Source organism: Gorilla gorilla, chromosome 1 (genome assembly GCF_029281585.2).
Source record: "Gorilla gorilla gorilla isolate KB3781 chromosome 1, NHGRI_mGorGor1-v2.1_pri, whole genome shotgun sequence".
Classification (NCBI taxonomy): Eukaryota; Metazoa; Chordata; class Mammalia; order Primates; family Hominidae; genus Gorilla; species Gorilla gorilla.
Window position 1 is genome coordinate 240,667,759 of NC_073224.2, and position 16,482 is coordinate 240,684,240.

The window sequence follows — 16,482 nt, forward strand, 5'->3', positions numbered from 1 at the left end:
GTCAGGGCCAGGGCCCAGGGTTAGGCTTGTTTTAGGATCAGGGCCAGGGCCCAGGGATAGGGTTGTTTTACGGTCAGGGCCAGGGCGCAGGGTTAGGCTTATTTTAGGGTCAGGGCCAGGGCCCAGGTTTAGGGTTGTTTTAGGGTCAGGACCTGGGCCCAGGGTTAGGCTTGTTTTAGTACCAGGGCCCAGGGTTAGGGTTGTTTTAGGGTCAGGGCCGGGGCCCAGCGTTAGGGTTGTTTTAGGTCAGGGCCAGGGCCCAGGGTTAGGGTTGTTTTAGGTCAGGGCCAGTACCCAGGGTTAGGCTTGTTTTAGGGTCAGGGTCAGGGCCCAGGTTTAGGGTTGTTTTCAGGTCAGGGCCAGGGCCCAGGGTTACGGTTGTTTTACGGTCAGGGCCAGGGCCCAGGGTTAGGGTTGTTTTAGGGTCAGGGCCAGGGCGCAGCGTTAGGGTTGTTTTAGGGTCAGAGCCAGGGCCCACGGTTAGGGTTGTTTTAGGGTCAGGACCTGGGCCCAGGGTTAGGCTTCTTTTAGTGCCAGGGCCCAGGGTTCGGGTTGTTTTAGGGTCAGGTCCAGGGCCCAGGGTCAGGGTTCTTTTAGGTCAGGGCCAGGGCCCAGATATAGGGGTGTTTTAGGGTCAGGGCCAGGGCCCACGGTTAGGCTTGTTTTAGGGTCAGGGCCAGGGCCCAGGGTTAGGCTTGTTTTAGGTTCAGGGCCAGGGCCCAGGGTTAGGCTTGCTTTAGGGTCAGGGCCAGGGCCCAGGGTTAGGGTTGTTTTAGGGTCAGGGCCAGGGCCCAGGGTTAGGCTTGTTTTAGGATCAGGGCCAGGGCCCAGGGATAGGGTTGTTTTACGGTCAGGGCCAGGGCGCAGGGTTAGGCTTATTTTAGGGTCAGGGCCAGGGCCCAGGTTTAGGGTTGTTTTAGGGTCAGGACCTGGGCCCAGGGTTAGGCTTGTTTTAGTACCAGGGCCCAGGGTTAGGGTTGTTTTAGGGTCAGGGCCGGGGCCCAGCGTTAGGGTTGTTTTAGGTCAGGGCCAGGGCCCAGGGTTAGGGTTGTTTTAGGTCAGGGCCAGTTCCCAGGGTTAGGCTTGTTTTAGGGTCAGGGTCAGGGCCCAGGTTTAGGGTTGTTTTCAGGTCAGGGCCAGGGCCCAGGGTTACGGTTGTTTTACGGTCAGGGCCAGGGCCCAGGGTTAGGGTTGTTTTAGGGTCATGTCCAGGGCCCACGGTTAGGGTTGTTTTAGGGTCATGTCCAGGGCCCACGGTTAGGGTTGTTTTAGGGTGAGGTCCAGGGCCCAGGATTAGGTTTGTTTTATGGTCAGGGTCAGGGCCCAGGTTTAGGGTTGTTTTAGGGTCAGGGCCAGGGCCCAGGGTTAGGGTTGTTTTAGGGTCAGGACCTGGGCCCAGTGTTAGGCTTGTTTTAGTGCCAGGGCCCAGAGTTAGGGTTGCTTTAGGGTCAGGGCCAGGGCCCAGAGTTAGGGTTGTTTTAGGTCAGGGTCAGGGCCCAGGGTTAGGGTTGTTTTAGGGTCAGGGCCAGGGCCCAGGGTTAGGGTTGTTTTAGGGTCAGGGACAGGGCCCAGGGTTATGGTAATTTTAGGGTTAGTGCCCAGGGTTAGGGTTGTTTTAGGGTCAGTGCCCAGGGTTAGGCTTGTTTTAGGGTCAGGTCCAGGGCCCAGGGATAGGCTTGTTTTAGGGTCAGGGCCAGGGCCCAGGGTTAGGGTTGTTTTAGGGTCAGGGCCAGGGCCCAGGTTTAGGGTTGTTTTAGGGTCAGGGCCAGGGCCAAGGGTTAGGCGTCTATTAGGGTCAGGTCCAGGGCCCACGGATAGGCTTGTTTTAGGGTCAGGGCCAGGGCCCAGGATTAGGCTTGTTTTAGGGTCAAGGACAGGGCCCAGGGTTAGGGTTGTTTTAGGGTCAGGGCCAGGGCCCAGGGTTAGGCTTGTTTTAGGGTCAGGGCCAGGGCCCAGGGTTAGGCTTACTTTAGGGTCAGGGTCAGGGCCAGGGCCCAGGGTTAGGCTTGCTTTAGGGTCAGGGCCAGGGCCCAGGGTTAGGGTTGTTTTATGGTCAGGGCCAGGGCGCAGCGTTAGGGTTGTTTTAGGGTCAGAGCCAGGGCCCACGGTTAGGGTTGTTTTAGGGTCAGGACCTGGGCCCAGGGTTAGGCTTCTTTTAGTGCCAGGGCCCAGGGTTCGGGTTGTTTTAGGGTCAGGTCCAGAGCCCAGGGTCAGGGTTCTTTTAGGTCAGGGCCAGGGCCCAGATTTAGGGGTGTTTTAGGGTCAGGGCCAGGGCCCAGCGTTAGGGTTGTTTTAGGATTAGGGCCAGGGCCCAGGGTTAGGCTTGTTTTAGGTTCAGGGCCAGGGCCCAGGGTTAGGCTTGTTTTAGGGTCAGGGCCAGGGCCCAGGGTTAGGCTTGTTTTAGGGTCAGGGACAGGGCCCAGGGTTAGGGTTGTTTTAGGGTCAGGGCCAGGGCCCAGGTTTAGGCTTGTTTTAGGGTCAGGGCCAGGGCCCAGGGTTAGGCTTGTTGTAGGGTCAGGGCCAGGGCCCAGGGTTAGGCTTGTTTTAGGGTCAGGGCCAGGGCCTAGGATTAGGCTTGTTTTAGGGTCAGGGCCAGGGCCCAGGGTTAGGGTTTTTTTAGGGTCAGGGCCAGGCCCCAGGGTCAGGGTTGTTTTAGGTCAGGGCCAGGGCCCAGCATTAGGTTTGTTTTAGGGTCAGGGACAGGGCCCAGGTTTAGGGGTGTTTTAGGGTTAGGGCCAGGGTCCAGGGTAAGGGTTGTTTCAGTGTCAGGGCCAGGGCCCAGGGTTAGGGTTGTTTTAGGGTCAGGGCCAGGGCCCAGGGTTATGGTTATTTTAGGGTTAGTGCCCAGGGTTAGGGTTGTTTTAGGGTCAGTGCCCAGGGTTAGGCTTGTTTTAGGGTCAGGTCCAGGGCACAGGGATAGGCTTGTTTTAGGGTCAGGGCGAGGGCCAAGGGTTAGGGTTGTTTCAGGGTCAGGGTCAGGGTCCAGTTTTAGGGTTGTTTTAGGGTCAGGGCCAGGGCCCATGGTTAGGGTTGTTTTAGGGTCAGGTCCAGGGCCCAGGATTAGGGTTGTTTTAGGGTCATGTCCAGGGCCCACGGTTAGGGTTGTTTTAGGGTCAGGGTCAGGGTCCAGGGTCAGGGTTGTTTCAGTGTCAGGGCCAGGTCCCAGGGTTAGGGTTGTTTTAGGGTCAGGGCCAGGGCCCAGGTTTATGTTTATTTTAGGGTCAGTGCCCAGGGTTAAGGTTGTTTTAGGGTCAGGGCCCAGGGTTAGTGTTGTTTTAGGGTGAGTGCCCATGGTTGGCTTTATTTTAGGGTCAGGGCCAGGGCCTAGGGTTAGGTTTGTTTTAGGGTCTGGGCCAGGGCCCAGGGTTAGGGTTGTTTTAGGGTCAGGGCCAGGGCCCAGGGTTAGGCTTGTTTTAGAGTCAGGGCCAGGGCCCAGGGTTAGGGTTGTTTTAGGTTCAGGGCCAGGGCCCAGGGTTAGGTTTGTTTTAGGGTCAGGGCCAGGGCCCAGGGTTAGGTTTGTTTTAGGGTCAGGGCCTGGGCCCAGGGTTAGGGTTGTTTTAGGTTCTGGGCCAGGGCCCAGAGCTATGGTTGTTTTAGGGTCAGGGCCAGGGCCCAGGGTTAGGATTGTTTTAGGGTCAGGGCCAGGGCCCAGGTTTAGGGTTGTTTTATTGTCAGGGCCAGGGCCCAGCGTTAGGTTTGTTTTAGGGTCAGCGCCAGGGTCCAGGGTTAGGGTTGTTTTAGGGTCAGGACCTGGGCCCAGGGTTAGGCTTCTTTTAGTGCCAGGGCCCAGGGTTCGGGTTGTTTTAGATTCAGGGCCAGGGCCCAGGGTCAGGGTTGTTTTAGGTCAGGGCCAGGGCCCAGGTTTAGGGGTGTTTTAGGGTCAGGGCCAGGGCCCAGCGTTAGGGTTGTTTTAGGGTCAGGGCCAGGGCCCAGGGTTAGGCTTGATTTAGGTTCAGGGCCAGGTCCCAGGGTTAGGCTTGTTTAAGGGTCAGGGCCAGGGCCCAGGGATAGGGTTCTTTTAGGGTCAGGGCCAGGGCCCAGGGTTAGGGTTGTTTGAGGGTCAGGGCCAGGGCCCAGGGTTAGGCTTGTTTTAGGGTCAGGGCCAGGTCCCAGGGATAGGGTTGTTTTAGGGTTAGGGCCAGTGCCCAGGGTTAGGCTTGTTTTAGGGTCAGGGCCTGTGCCCAGGGTTAGGGTTATTTTAGGGTCAGGACCTGGGCCCAGGGTTAGTCTTGTTTTAGTACCAGGGCCCAGGGTTAGGGTTGTTTTAGGGTCAGGGTCAGGGCCCACGGTTAGGGTTGTTTTACGGTGAGGGCCAGGGCTCAGGGTTAGGGTTGTTTTAGGGTCATGTCCAGGGCCCACGGTTAGGGTTGTTTTAGGGTCATGTCCAGGGCCCACGGTTAGGGTTGTTTTAGGGTCAGGTCCAGGGCCCAGGATTAGGGTTGTTTTAGGGTCAGGGTCAGGGCCCAGGGTTAGGGTTGTTTTAGGGTCAGGGCCAGGGCCCAGGGTTAGGCTTGTTTTAGGGTCAGGGCCAGGGTCCATGTTTAGGCTTGTTTTAGGGTCAGGGCCAGGGCCCAGGGTTAGGCTTGTTTTAGGGTCAGGGCCAGGGCCCAGGGTTAGGGTTTTTTTAAGGTCAGGGCCAGGCCACAGGGTCAGTGTTGTTTTAGGTCAGGGCCAGGGCCCAGCATTAGGTTTGTTTTAGGGTCAGGGTCAGGGCCCAGGTTTAGGGGTGTTTTAGGGTTAGGGCCAGGGTCCAGGGTAAGGGTTGTTTCAGTGTCAGGGCCAGGGCCCAGGGTTAGGGTTGTTTTAGGGTGAGGGCCAGGGCCCAGGGTTATGGTTATTTTAGGGTTAGTGCCCAGGGTGAGGGTTGTTTTAGGGTCAGTGCCCAGGGTTAGGCTTGTTTTAGGGTCTGGGCCAGGGCCCAGGGTTAGGTTTGTTTTAGGGTCAGGGACAGGGCCCAGGGTTAGGCTTGTTTTAGGTTCAGGGCCAGGGCCCAGGATTAGGCTTGTTTTAGGGTCAGGGCCAGGGCCCAGGGTTAGGCTTGTTTTAGGGTCAGGGACAGGGCCCAGGGTTAGGGTTGTTTTAGGGTCAGGGCCAGGGCCCAGGGTCAGGGTTGTTATAGGTCGGGGCCAGGGCCCAGCATTAGGTTTGTTTTAGGGTCAGGGCCAGGGCCCAGGGTTAGGCTTGTTTTAGGGTCAGGGCCAGGGCCCAGGGTTAGGCTTGCTTTAGGGTCAGGGTCAGGGCCAGGGCCCAGGGTTAGGCTTGCTTTAGGGTCAGGGCCAGGGCCCAGGGTTAGGATTGTTTTAGGGTCAGGGCCAGGGCGCAGCGTTAGGGTTGTTTTAGGGTCAGAGCCAGGGCCCACGGTTATGGTTGTTTTAGGGTCAGGACCTGGGCCCAGGGTTAGGCTTCTTTTAGTGCCAGGGCCCAGGGTTCGGGTTGTTTTAGGGTCAGGTCCAGGGCCCAGGGTCAGGGTTCTTTTAGGTCAGGGCCAGGGCCCAGATTTAGGGGTGTTTTAGGGTCAGGGCCAGGGCCCAGCGTTAGGGTTGTTTTAGGATTAGGGCCAGGGCCCAGGGTTAGGCTTGTTTTAGGTTCAGGGCCAGGGCCCATGGTTAGGCTTGTTTTAGGGTCAGGGCCAGGGCCCAGGGTTAGGCTTGTTTTAGGGTCAGGGACAGGGCCCAGGGTTAGGGTTGTTTTATGGTCAGGGCCAGGGCCCAGGGTTAGGCTTGTTTTAGGGTCAGGGCCAGGGCCCAGGGTTAGGCTTGTTGTAGGGTCAGGGCCAGGGCCCAGGGTTAGGCTTGTTTTAGGGTCAGGGCCAGGGCCTAGGGTTAGGCTTGTCTTAGGGTCAGGGCCAGGGCCCAGGGTTAGGGTTTTTTTAGGGTCAGGGCCAGGCCCCAGGGTCAGGGTTGTTTTAAGTCAGGGCCAGGGCCCAGCATTAGGTTTGTTTTAGGGTCAGGGACAGGGCCCAGGTTTAGGGGTGTTTTAGGGTTAGGGCCAGGGTCCAGGGTTAGGGTTGTTTCAGTGTCAGGGCCAGGGCCCATGGTTAGGGTTGTTTTAGGGTCAGGGCCAGGGCCCAGGGTTAGGCTTGTTTTAGGGTCAGGGCCAGGGCCCAGGGTTAGGGTTTTTTTAAGGTCAGGGCCAGGCCCCAGCGTCAGTGTTGTTTTAGGTCAGGGCCAGGGCCCAGCATTAGGTTTGTTTTAGGGTCAGGGTCAGGGCCCAGGTTTAGGGGTGTTTTAGGGTTAGGGCCAGGGTCCAGGGTAAGGGTTGTTTCAGTGTCAGGGCCAGGGCCCAGGGTTAGGGTTGTTTTAGGGTGAGGGCCAGGGCCCAGGGTTATGGTTATTTTAGGGTTAGTGCCCAGGGTTAGGGTTGTTTTAGGGTCAGTGCCCAGGGTTAGGCTTGTTTTAGGGTCAGGGCCTGGGCCCAGGGTTAGGCTTGCTTTAGGGTCAGGGTCAGGGCCAGGGCCCAGGGTTAGGCTTGCTTTAGGGTCAGGGCCAGGGCCCAGGGTTAGGGTTGTTTTAGGGTCAGGGCCAGGGCGCAGCGTTAGGGTTGTTTTAGGGTCAGGGCCAGGGCCCAGGGTTAGGGTTTTTTTAGGGTCAGGGCCAGGCCCCAGGGTCAGGGTTGTTTTAGGTCAGGGCCAGGGCCCAGCATTAGGTTTGTTTTAGGGTCAGGGACAGGGCCCAGGTTTAGGTGTGTTTTAGGGTTAGGGCCAGGGTCCAGGGTAAGGGTTGTTTCAGTGTCAGGGCCAGGGCCCAGGGTTAGGGTTCTTTTAGGGTCAGGGACAGGGCGCAGCGTTAGGGTTGTTTTAGGGTCAGAGCCAGGGCCCAGGGTTAGGGTTGTTTTAGGTTCAGGACCTGGGCCCAGGGTTAGGCTTCTTTTAGTGCCAGGGCCCAGGGTTCGGGTTGTTTTAGGGTCAGGTCCAGGGCCCAGGGTCAGGGTTGTTTTAGGTCAGGGCCAGGGCCCAGATTTAGGGGTGTTTTAGGGTCAGGGCCAGGGCCCACGGTTAGGTTTGTTTTAGGGTCAGGGACAGGGCCCAGGGTTAGGCTTGTTTTAGGTTCAGGGCCAGGGCCCAGGATTAGGCTTGTTTTAGGGTCAGGGCCAGGGCCCAGGGTTAGGCTTGTTTTAGGGTCAGGGACAGGGCCCAGGGTTAGGGTTGTTTTAGGGTCAGGGCCAGGGCCCAGGGTCAGGGTTGTTATAGGTCGGGGCCAGGGCCCAGCATTAGGTTTGTTTTAGGGTCAGGGCCAGGGCCCAGGGTTAGGCTTGTTTTAGGGTCAGGGCCAGGGCCCAGGGTTAGGCTTGCTTTAGGGTCAGGGTCAGGGCCAGGGCCCAGGGTTAGGCTTGCTTTAGGGTCAGGGCCAGGGCCCAGGGTTAGGGTTGTTTTAGGTTCAGGGCCAGGGCGCAGCGTTAGGGTTGTTTTAGGGTCAGAGCCAGGGCCCACGGTTAGGGTTGTTTTAGGGTCAGGACCTGGGCCCAGGGTTAGGCTTCTTTTAGTGCCAGGGCCCAGGGTTCGGGTTGTTTTAGGGTCAGGTCCAGGGCCCAGGGTCAGGGTTCTTTTAGGTCAGGGCCAGGGCCCAGATTTAGGGGTGTTTTAGGGTCAGGGCCAGGGCCCAGCGTTAGGGTTGTTTTAGGATTAGGGCCAGGGCCCAGGGTTAGGCTTGTTTTAGGTTCAGGGCCAGGGCCCAGGGTTAGGCTTGTTTTAGGGTCAGGGCCAGGGCCCAGGGTTAGGCTTGTTTTAGGGTCAGGGACAGGGCCCAGGGTTAGGGTTGTTTTATGGTCAGGGCCAGGGCCCAGGGTTAGGCTTGTTTTAGGGTCAGGGCCAGGGCCCAGGGTTAGGCTTGTTGTAGGGTCAGGGCCAGGGCCCAGGGTTAGGCTTGTTTTAGGGTCAGGGCCAGGGCCTAGGGTTAGGCTTGTTTTAGGGTCAGGGCCAGGGCCCAGGGTTAGGGTTTTTTTAGGGTCAGGGCCAGGCCCCAGGGTCAGGGTTGTTTTAAGTCAGGGCCAGGGCCCAGCATTAGGTTTGTTTTAGGGTCAGGGACAGGGCCCAGGTTTAGGGGTGTTTTAGGGTTAGGGCCAGGGTCCAGGGTTAGGGTTGTTTCAGTGTCAGGGCCAGGGCCCATGGCTAGGGTTGTCTAAGGGTCAGGGCCAGGGCCCAGGGTTATGGTTATTTTAGGGTTAGTGCCCAGGGTTAGGGTTGTTTTAGGGTCAGTGCCCAGGGTTAGGCTTGTTTTAGGGTCAGGTCCAGGGCCCAGGGATAGGCTTGTTTTAGGGTCAGGGCCAGGGCCCAGGGTTAGGGTTGTTTTAGGGTCAGTGCCAGGGCCCAGGTTTAGGGTTGTTTTAGGTCAGGGCCAAGGGTTAGGCTTGTATTAGGGTCAGGTCCAGGGCCCACGGATAGGCTTGTTTTAGGGTCAGGGCCAGGGCCCAGGATTAGGCTTGTTTTAGGGTCAAGGACAGGGCCCAGGGTTAGGGTTGTTTTAGGGTCAGGGCCAGGGCCCAGGGTTAGGCTTGTTTTAGGGTCAGGGCCAGGGCCCAGGGTTAGGCTTGCTTTAGGGTCAGGGCCAGGGCCCAGGGTTAGGCTTGCTTTAGGGTCAGGGCCAGGGCCCAGGGTTAGGGTTGTTTTAGGGTCAGGGCCAGGGCGCAGCGTTAGGGTTGTTTTAGGGTCAGAGCCAGGGCCCAGGGTTAGGGTTGTTTTAGGGTCAGGGTCAGGGCCCAGGGTTAGGGTTGTTTTGGGGTGAGGGACAGGGCCCAGGGTTAGGCTTGTTTTAGGGTCAGGGCCAGGGCCCAGGGTTAGGGTTCTTTTACGGTCAGGGCCAGGGCTCAGGGTTATGGTTGTTTTAGGGTCATGTCCAGGTCCCAGGGTTAGGGTTGTTTTAGGGTCATGTCTAGGGCCCACGGTTAGGGTTGTTTTAGGGTCAGGTCCAGGGCCCAGGATTAGGGTTGTTTTAGGGTCAGGGTCAGGGCCCAGGGTTAGGGTTGTTTTAGGGTCAGGGCCAGGGCCCAGGGTTAGGGTTGTTTTAGGGTCAGGACCTGGGCCCAGTGTTAGGCTTGTTTTAGTGCCAGGGCCCAGAGTTAGGGTTGCTTTAGGGTCAGGGCCAGGGCCCAGGGTTAGGGTTGTTTTAGGTCAGGGCCAGGGCCCAGGGTTAGGGTTGTTTTATGGTCAGGGCCAGGGCCCAGGGTTAGGGTTGTTTTAGGGTCAGGGCCAGGGCCCAGGATTAGGGTTGTTTTAGGGTCAGGGACAGGGCCCAGGGTTAGGCTTGTTTTAGGGTCAGGGCCAGGGTCCACGTTTAGGCTTGTTTTAGGGTCAGGGCCAGGGCCCAGTGTTAGGCTTGTTTTAGGGTCAGGGCCAGGGCCCAGGGTTAGGGTTTTTTTAAGGTCAGGGCCAGGCCCCAGGGTCAGGGTTGTTTTAGGTCAGGGCCAGGGCCCAGCATTAGGTTTGTTTTAGGGTCAGGGACAGGGCCCAGGTTTAGGGGTGTTTTAGGGTTAGGGCCAGGGTCCAGGGTAAGGGTTGTTTCAGTGTCAGGGCCAGGGCCCAGGGTTAGGGTTGTTTTAGGGTGAGGGCCAGGGCCCAGGGTTATGGTTATTTTAGGGTTAGTGCCCAGGGTTAGGGTTGTTTTAGCGTCAGTGCCCAGGGTTAGGCTTGTTTTAGGGTCAGGGCCAGGGCCCAGGGTTAGGCTTGCTTTAGGGTCAGGGTCAGGGCCAGGGCCCAGGGTTAGGCTTGCTTTAGGGTCAGGGCCAGGGCCCAGGGTTAGGGTTGTTTTAGGGTCAGGGCCAGGGCGCAGCGTTAGGGTTGTTTTAGGGTCAGGGCCAGGGCCCAGGGTTAGGGTTTTTTTAGGGTCAGGGCCAGGCCCCAGGGTCAGGGTTGTTTTAGGTCAGGGCCAGGGCCCAGCATTAGGTTTGTTTTAGGGTCAGGGACAGGGCCCAGGTTTAGGAGTGTTTTAGGGTTAGGGCCAGGGTCCAGGGTAAGGGTTGTTTCAGTGTCAGGGCCAGGGCCCAGGGTTAGGGTTCTTTTAGGGTCAGGGCCAGGGCGCAGCGTTAGGGTTGTTTTAGGGTCAGAGCCAGGGCCCAGGGTTAGGGTTGTTTTAGGTTCAGGACCTGGGCCCAGGGTTAGGCTTCTTTTAGTGCCAGGGCCCAGGGTTCGGGTTGTTTTAGGGTCAGGTCCAGGGCCCAGGGTCAGGGTTGTTTTAGGTCAGGGCCAGGGCCCAGATTTAGGGGTGTTTTAGGGTCAGGGCCAGGGCCCACGGTTAGGTTTGTTTTAGGGTCAGGGACAGGGCCCAGGGTTAGGCTTGTTTTAGGTTCAGGGCCAGGGCCCAGGATTAGGCTTGTTTTAGGGTCAGGGCCAGGGCCCAGGGTTAGGCTTGTTTTAGGGTCAGGGACAGGGCCCAGGGTTAGGGTTGTTTTAGGGTCAGGGCCAGGGCCCAGGGTTAGGCTTGTTTTAGGGTCAGGGCCAGGGCCCAGGGTTAGGCTTGTTGTAGGGTCAGGGCCAGGGCCCAGGGTTAGGCTTGTTTTAGGGTCAGGGCCAGGGCCCAGGATTAGGCTTCTTTTAGGGTCAGGGCCAGGGCCCAGGGTTAGGCTTGTTTTAGGGTCAGGGCCAGGGCCCAGGGTTAGGCTTGTTTTAGGGTCAGGTCCAGGGCCCAGGGTTAGGCTTGTTTTAGGGTCAGGGCCAGGGCCCAGGGATAGGGTTGTTTTAGGGTCAGGGCCAGGTCGCAGGGTTAGGCTTGTTTTAGGGTCAGGGCCAGGGCCCAGGTTTAGGGTTGTTTTAGGGTCAGGACCTGGGCCCAGGGTTAGGCTTGTTTTAGTACCAGGGCCCAGGGTTAGGATTGTTTTAGGGTCAGGGCCAGGGCCCAGCGTTAGGGTTGTTTCAGGTCAGGGCCAGGGCCCAGGGTTAGGGTTGTTTTAGGTCAGGGCCAGGTCCCAGGGTTAGGCTTGTTTTAGGGTCAGGGTCAGGGCCCAGGTTTAGGGTTGTTTTAAGGTCAGGGCCAGGGCCCAGGGTTAGGCTTGTTTTAGGGTCAGGGCCAGGGTCTAGGGTTAGGCTTGTTTTAGTGTCAGGGCCAGGGCCCAGGGTTAGGCTTGTTTTAGGGTCAGGGCCAGGGCCCAGGGTTAGGGTTTTTTTAGGGTCAGGGCCAGGCCCCAGGGTCAGGGTTGTTTTAGGTCAGGGCCAGGGCCCAGCATTAGGTTTGTTTTAGGGTCAGGGACAGGGCCCAGGTTTAGGGGTGTTGTATGGTTAGGGCCAGGGTCCAGGGTAAGAGTTGTTTCAGTGTCAGGGCCAGGGCCCAGGGTTAGGGTTGTTTCATGGTCAGGGCCAGGGCCCAGGGTTGTGGTAATTTTAGGGTTAGTGCCCAGGGTTAGGGTTGTTTTAGGGTCAGTGCCCAGGGTTAGGCTTGTTTTAGGGTCAGGTCCAGGGCCCAGGGATAGGCTTGTTTTAGGGTCAGGGCCAGGGCCCAGGGTTAGGGTTGTTTTAGGGTCAGGGCCAGGGCCCAGGTTTAGGGTTGTTTTAGGGTCAGGGCCAGGGCCAAGGGTTAGGCTTGTATTAGGGTCAGGTCCAGGGCCCACGGATAGGCTTGTTTTAGGGTCAGGGCCAGGGCCCAGGATTAGGCTTGTTTTAGGGTCAAGGACAGGTCCCAGGGTTAGGGTTGTTTTAGGGTCAGGGCCAGGGCCCAGGGTTAGGCTTGTTTTATGGTCAGGGCCAGGGCCCAGGGTTAGGCTTGTTTTAGGGTCAGGGCCAGGGCCCAGGGTTAGGCTTGTTGTAGGGTCAGGGCCAGGGCCCAGGGTTAGGCTTGTTTTAGGGTCAGGGCCAGGGCCTAGGGTTAGGCTTGTTTTAGGGTCAGGGCCAGGGCCCAGGGTTAGGGTTTTTTTAGGGTCAGGGCCAGGCCCCAGGGTCAGGGTTGTTTTAAGTCAGGGCCAGGGCCCAGCATTAGGTTTGTTTTAGGGTCAGGGACAGGGCCCAGGTTTAGGGGTGTTTTAGGGTTAGGGCCAGGGTCCAGGGTTAGGGTTGTTTCAGTGTCAGGGCCAGGGCCCATGGTTAGGGTTGTTTTAGGGTCAGGGCCAGGGCCCAGGGTTATGGTTATTTTAGGGTTAGTGCCCAGGGTTAGGGTTGTTTTAGGGTCAGTGCCCAGGGTTAGGCTTGTTTTAGGGTCAGGTCCAGGGCCCAGGGATAGGCTTGTTTTAGGGTCAGGGCCAGGGCCCAGGGTTAGGGTTGTTTTAGGGTCAGTGCCAGGGCCCAGGTTTAGGGTTGTTTTAGGTCAGGGCCAAGGGTTAGGCTTGTATTAGGGTCAGGTCCAGGGCCCACGGATAGGCTTGTTTTAGGGTCAGGGCCAGGGCCCAGGATTAGGCTTGTTTTAGGGTCAAGGACAGGGCCCAGGGTTAGGGTTGTTTTAGGGTCAGGGCCAGGGCCCAGGGTTAGGCTTGTTTTAGGGTCAGGGCCAGGGCCCAGGGTTAGGCTTGCTTTAGGGTCAGGGCCAGGGCCCAGGGTTAGGCTTGCTTTAGGGTCAGGGCCAGGGCCCAGGGTTAGGGTTGTTTTAGGGTCAGGGCCAGGGCGCAGCGTTAGGGTTGTTTTAGGGTCAGAGCCAGGGCCCAGGGTTAGGGTTGTTTTAGGGTCAGGGTCAGGGCCCAGGGTTAGGGTTGTTTTGGGGTGAGGGACAGGGCCCAGGGTTAGGCTTGTTTTAGGGTCAGGGCCAGGGCCCAGGGTTAGGGTTCTTTTACGGTCAGGGCCAGGGCTCAGGGTTATGGTTGTTTTAGGGTCATGTCCAGGGCCCACGGTTAGGGTTGTTTTAGGGTCATGTCTAGGGCCCACGGTTAGGGTTGTTTTAGGGTCAGGTCCAGGGCCCAGGATTAGGGTTGTTTTAGGGTCAGGGTCAGGGCCCAGGGTTAGGGTTGTTTTAGGGTCAGGGCCAGGGTCCAGGGTTAGGGTTGTTTTAGGGTCAGGACCTGGGCCCAGTGTTAGGCTTGTTTTAGTGCCAGGGCCCAGAGTTAGGGTTGCTTTAGGGTCAGGGCCAGGGCCCAGGGTTAGGGTTGTTTTAGGTCAGGGCCAGGGCCCAGGGTTAGGGTTGTTTTAGGGTCAGGGCCAGGGCCCAGGGTTAGGGTTGTTTTAGGGTCAGGGCCAGGGCCCAGGATTAGGGTTGTTTTAGGGTCAGGGACAGGGCCCAGGGTTAGGCTTGTTTTAGGGTCAGGGCCAGGGTCCACGTTTAGGCTTGTTTTAGGGTCAGGGCCAGGGCCCAGTGTTAGGCTTGTTTTAGGGTCAGGGCCAGGGCCCAGGGTTAGGGTTTTTTTAAGGTCAGGGCCAGGCCCCAGGGTCAGGGTTGTTTTAGGTCAGGGCCAGGGCCCAGCATTAGGTTTGTTTTAGGGTCAGGGACAGGGCCCAGGTTTAGGGGTGTTTTAGGGTTAGGGCCAGGGTCCAGGGTAAGGTTTGTTTCAGTGTCAGGGCCAGGGCCCAGGGTTAGGGTTGTTTTAGGGTGAGGGCCAGGGCCCAGGGTTATGGTTATTTTAGGGTTTGTGCCCAGGGTTAGGGTTGTTTTAGGGTCAGTGCCCAGGGTTAGGCTTGTTTTAGGGTCAGGGCCAGGGCCCAGGGTTAGGCTTGCTTTAGGGTCAGGGTCAGGGCCAGGGCCCAGGGTTAGGCTTGCTTTAGGGTCAGGGCCAGGGCCCAGGGTTAGGGTTGTTTTAGGGTCAGGGCCAGGGCGCAGCGTTAGGGTTGTTTTATGGTCAGGGCCAGGGCCCAGGGTTAGGGTTTTTTTAGGGTCAGGGCCAGGCCCCAGGGTCAGGGTTGTTTTAGGTCAGGGCCAGGGCCCAGCATTAGGTTTGTTTTAGGGTCAGGGACAGGGCCCAGGTTTAGGGGTGTTTTAGGGTTAGGGCCAGGGTCCAGGGTAAGGGTTGTTTCAGTGTCAGGGCCAGGGCCCAGGGTTAGGGTTCTTTTAGGGTCAGGGCCAGGGCGCAGCGTTAGGGTTGTTTTAGGGTCAGAGCCAGGGCCCAGGGTTAGGGTTGTTTTAGGTTCAGGACCTGGGCCAAGGGTTAGGCTTCTTTTAGTGCCAGGGCCCAGGGTTCGGGTTGTTTTAGGGTCAGGTCCAGGGCCCAGGGTCAGGGTTGTTTTAGGTCAGGGCCAGGGCCCAGATTTAGGGGTGTTTTAGGGTCAGGGCCAGGGCCCACGGTTAGGTTTGTTTTAGGGTCAGGGACAGGGCCCAGGGTTAGGCTTGTTTTAGGTTCAGGGCCAGGGCCCAGGATTAGGCTTGTTTTAGGGTCAGGGCCAGGGCCCAGGGTTAGGCTTGTTTTAGGGTCAGGGACAGGGCCCAGGGTTAGGGTTGTTTTAGGGTCAGGGCCAGGGCCCAGGGTTAGGCTTGTTTTAGGGTCAGGGCCAGGGCCCAGGGTTAGGCTTGTTGTAGGGTCAGGGCCAGGGCCCAGGGTTAGGCTTGTTTTAGGGTCAGGGCCAGGGCCCAGGATTAGGCTTCTTTTAGGGTCAGGGCCAGGGCCCAGGGTTAGGCTTGTTTTAGGGTCAGGGCCAGGGCCCAGGGTTAGGCTTGTTTTAGGGTCAGGTCCAGGGCCCAGGGTTAGGCTTGTTTTAGGGTCAGGGCCAGGGCCCAGGGATAGGGTTGTTTTAGGGTCAGGGCCAGGGCGCAGGGTTAGGCTTGTTTTAGGGTCAGGGCCAGGGCCCAGGTTTAGGGTTGTTTTAGGGTCAGGACCTGGGCCCAGGGTTAGGCTTGTTTTAGTACCAGGGCCCAGGGTTAGGATTGTTTTAGGGTCAGGGCCAGGGCCCAGCGTTAGGGTTGTTTCAGGTCAGGGCCAGGGCCCAGGGTTAGGGTTGTTTTAGGTCAGGGCCAGGTCCCAGGGTTAGGCTTGTTTTAGGGTCAGGGTCAGGGCCCAGGTTTAGGGTTGTTTTAAGGTCAGGGCCAGGGCCCAGGGTTAGGGTTGTTTTACGGTCAGGGCCAGGGCTCAGGGTTAGGGTTGTTTTAGGGTCATGTCCAGGGCCCACGGTTAGGGTTGTTTTAGGGTCATGTCCAGGGCCCACGGTTAGGGTTGTTTTAGGGTCAGGTCCAGGGCCCAGGATTAGGGTTGTTTTAGGGTCAGGGTCAGGGCCCAGGTTTAGGGTTGTTTTAGGGTCAGGGCCAGGGCCCAGGGTTAGGGTTGTTTTAGGGTCAGGACCTGGGCCCAGTGTTAGGCTTGTTTTAGTGCCAGGGCCCAGAGTTAGCGTTGCTTTAGGGTCAGGGCCAGGGCCCAGAGTTAGGGTTGTTTTAGGTCAGGGCCAGGGCCCAGGGTTAGGGTTGTTTTAGGGTCAGGGCCAGGGCCCAGGGTTAGGGTTGTTTTAGGGTCAGGGACAGGGCCCAGGGTTAGGCTTGTTTTAGGGTCAGGGACAGGGCCCAGGGTTAGGCTTGTTTTAGGGTCAGGGCCAGGGTCTAGGGTTAGGCTTGTTTTAGTGTCAGGGCCAGGGCCCAGGGTTAGGCTTGTTTTAGGGTCAGGGCCAGGGCCCAGGGTTAGGGTTTTTTTAGGGTCAGGGCCAGGCCCCAGGGTCAGGGTTGTTTTAGGTCAGGGCCAGGGCCCAGCATTAGGTTTGTTTTAGGGTCAGGGACAGGGCCCAGGTTTAGGGGTGTTGTATGGTTAGGGCCAGGGTCCAGGGTAAGGGTTGTTTCAGTGTCAGGGCCAGGGCCCAGGGTTAGGGTTGTTTCATGGTCAGGGCCAGGGGCCAGGGTTATGGTAATTTTAGGGTTAGTGCCCAGGGTTAGGGTTGTTTTAGGGTCAGTGCCCAGGGTTAGGCTTGTTTTAGGGTCAGGTCCAGGGCCCAGGGATAGGCTTGTTTTAGGGTCAGGGCCAGGGCCCAGGGTTAGGGTTGTTTTAGGGTCAGGGCCAGGGCCCAGGTTTAGGGTTGTTTTAGGGTCAGGGCCAGGGCCAAGGGTTAGGCTTGTATTAGGGTCAGGTCCAGGGCCCACGGATAGGCTTGTTTTAGGGTCAGGGCCAGGGCCCAGGATTAGGCTTGTTTTAGGGTCAAGGACAGGTCCCAGGGTTAGGGTTGTTTTAGGGTCAGGGCCAGGGCCCAGGGTTAGGCTTGTTTTAGGGTCAGGGTCAGGGCCAGGGCCCAGGGTTAGGCTTGCTTTAGTGTCAGGGTCAGGGCCAGGGCCCAGGGTTAGGCTTGCTTTAGGGTCAGGGCCAGGGCCCAGGGTTAGGGTTGTTTTAGGGTCAGGGCCAGGGCGCAGCGTTAGGGTTGTTTTAGGGTCAGAGCCAGGGCCCACGGTTAGGGTTGTTTTAGGGTCAGGACCTGGGCCCAGGGTTAGGCTTCTTTTAGTGCCAGGGCCCAGGGTTTGGGTTGTTTTAGGGTCAGGTCCAGGGCCCAGGGTCAGGGTTCTATTAGGTCAGGGCCAGGGCCCAGATTTAGGGGTGTTTTAGGGTCAGGGCCAGGGCCCAGCGTTAGGGTTGTTTTAGGATTAGGGCCAGGGCCCAGGGTTAGGCTTGTTTTAGGTTCAGGGCCAGGGCCCAGTGTTAGGCTTGTTTTAGGGTCAGGGCCAGGGCCCAGGGTTAGGC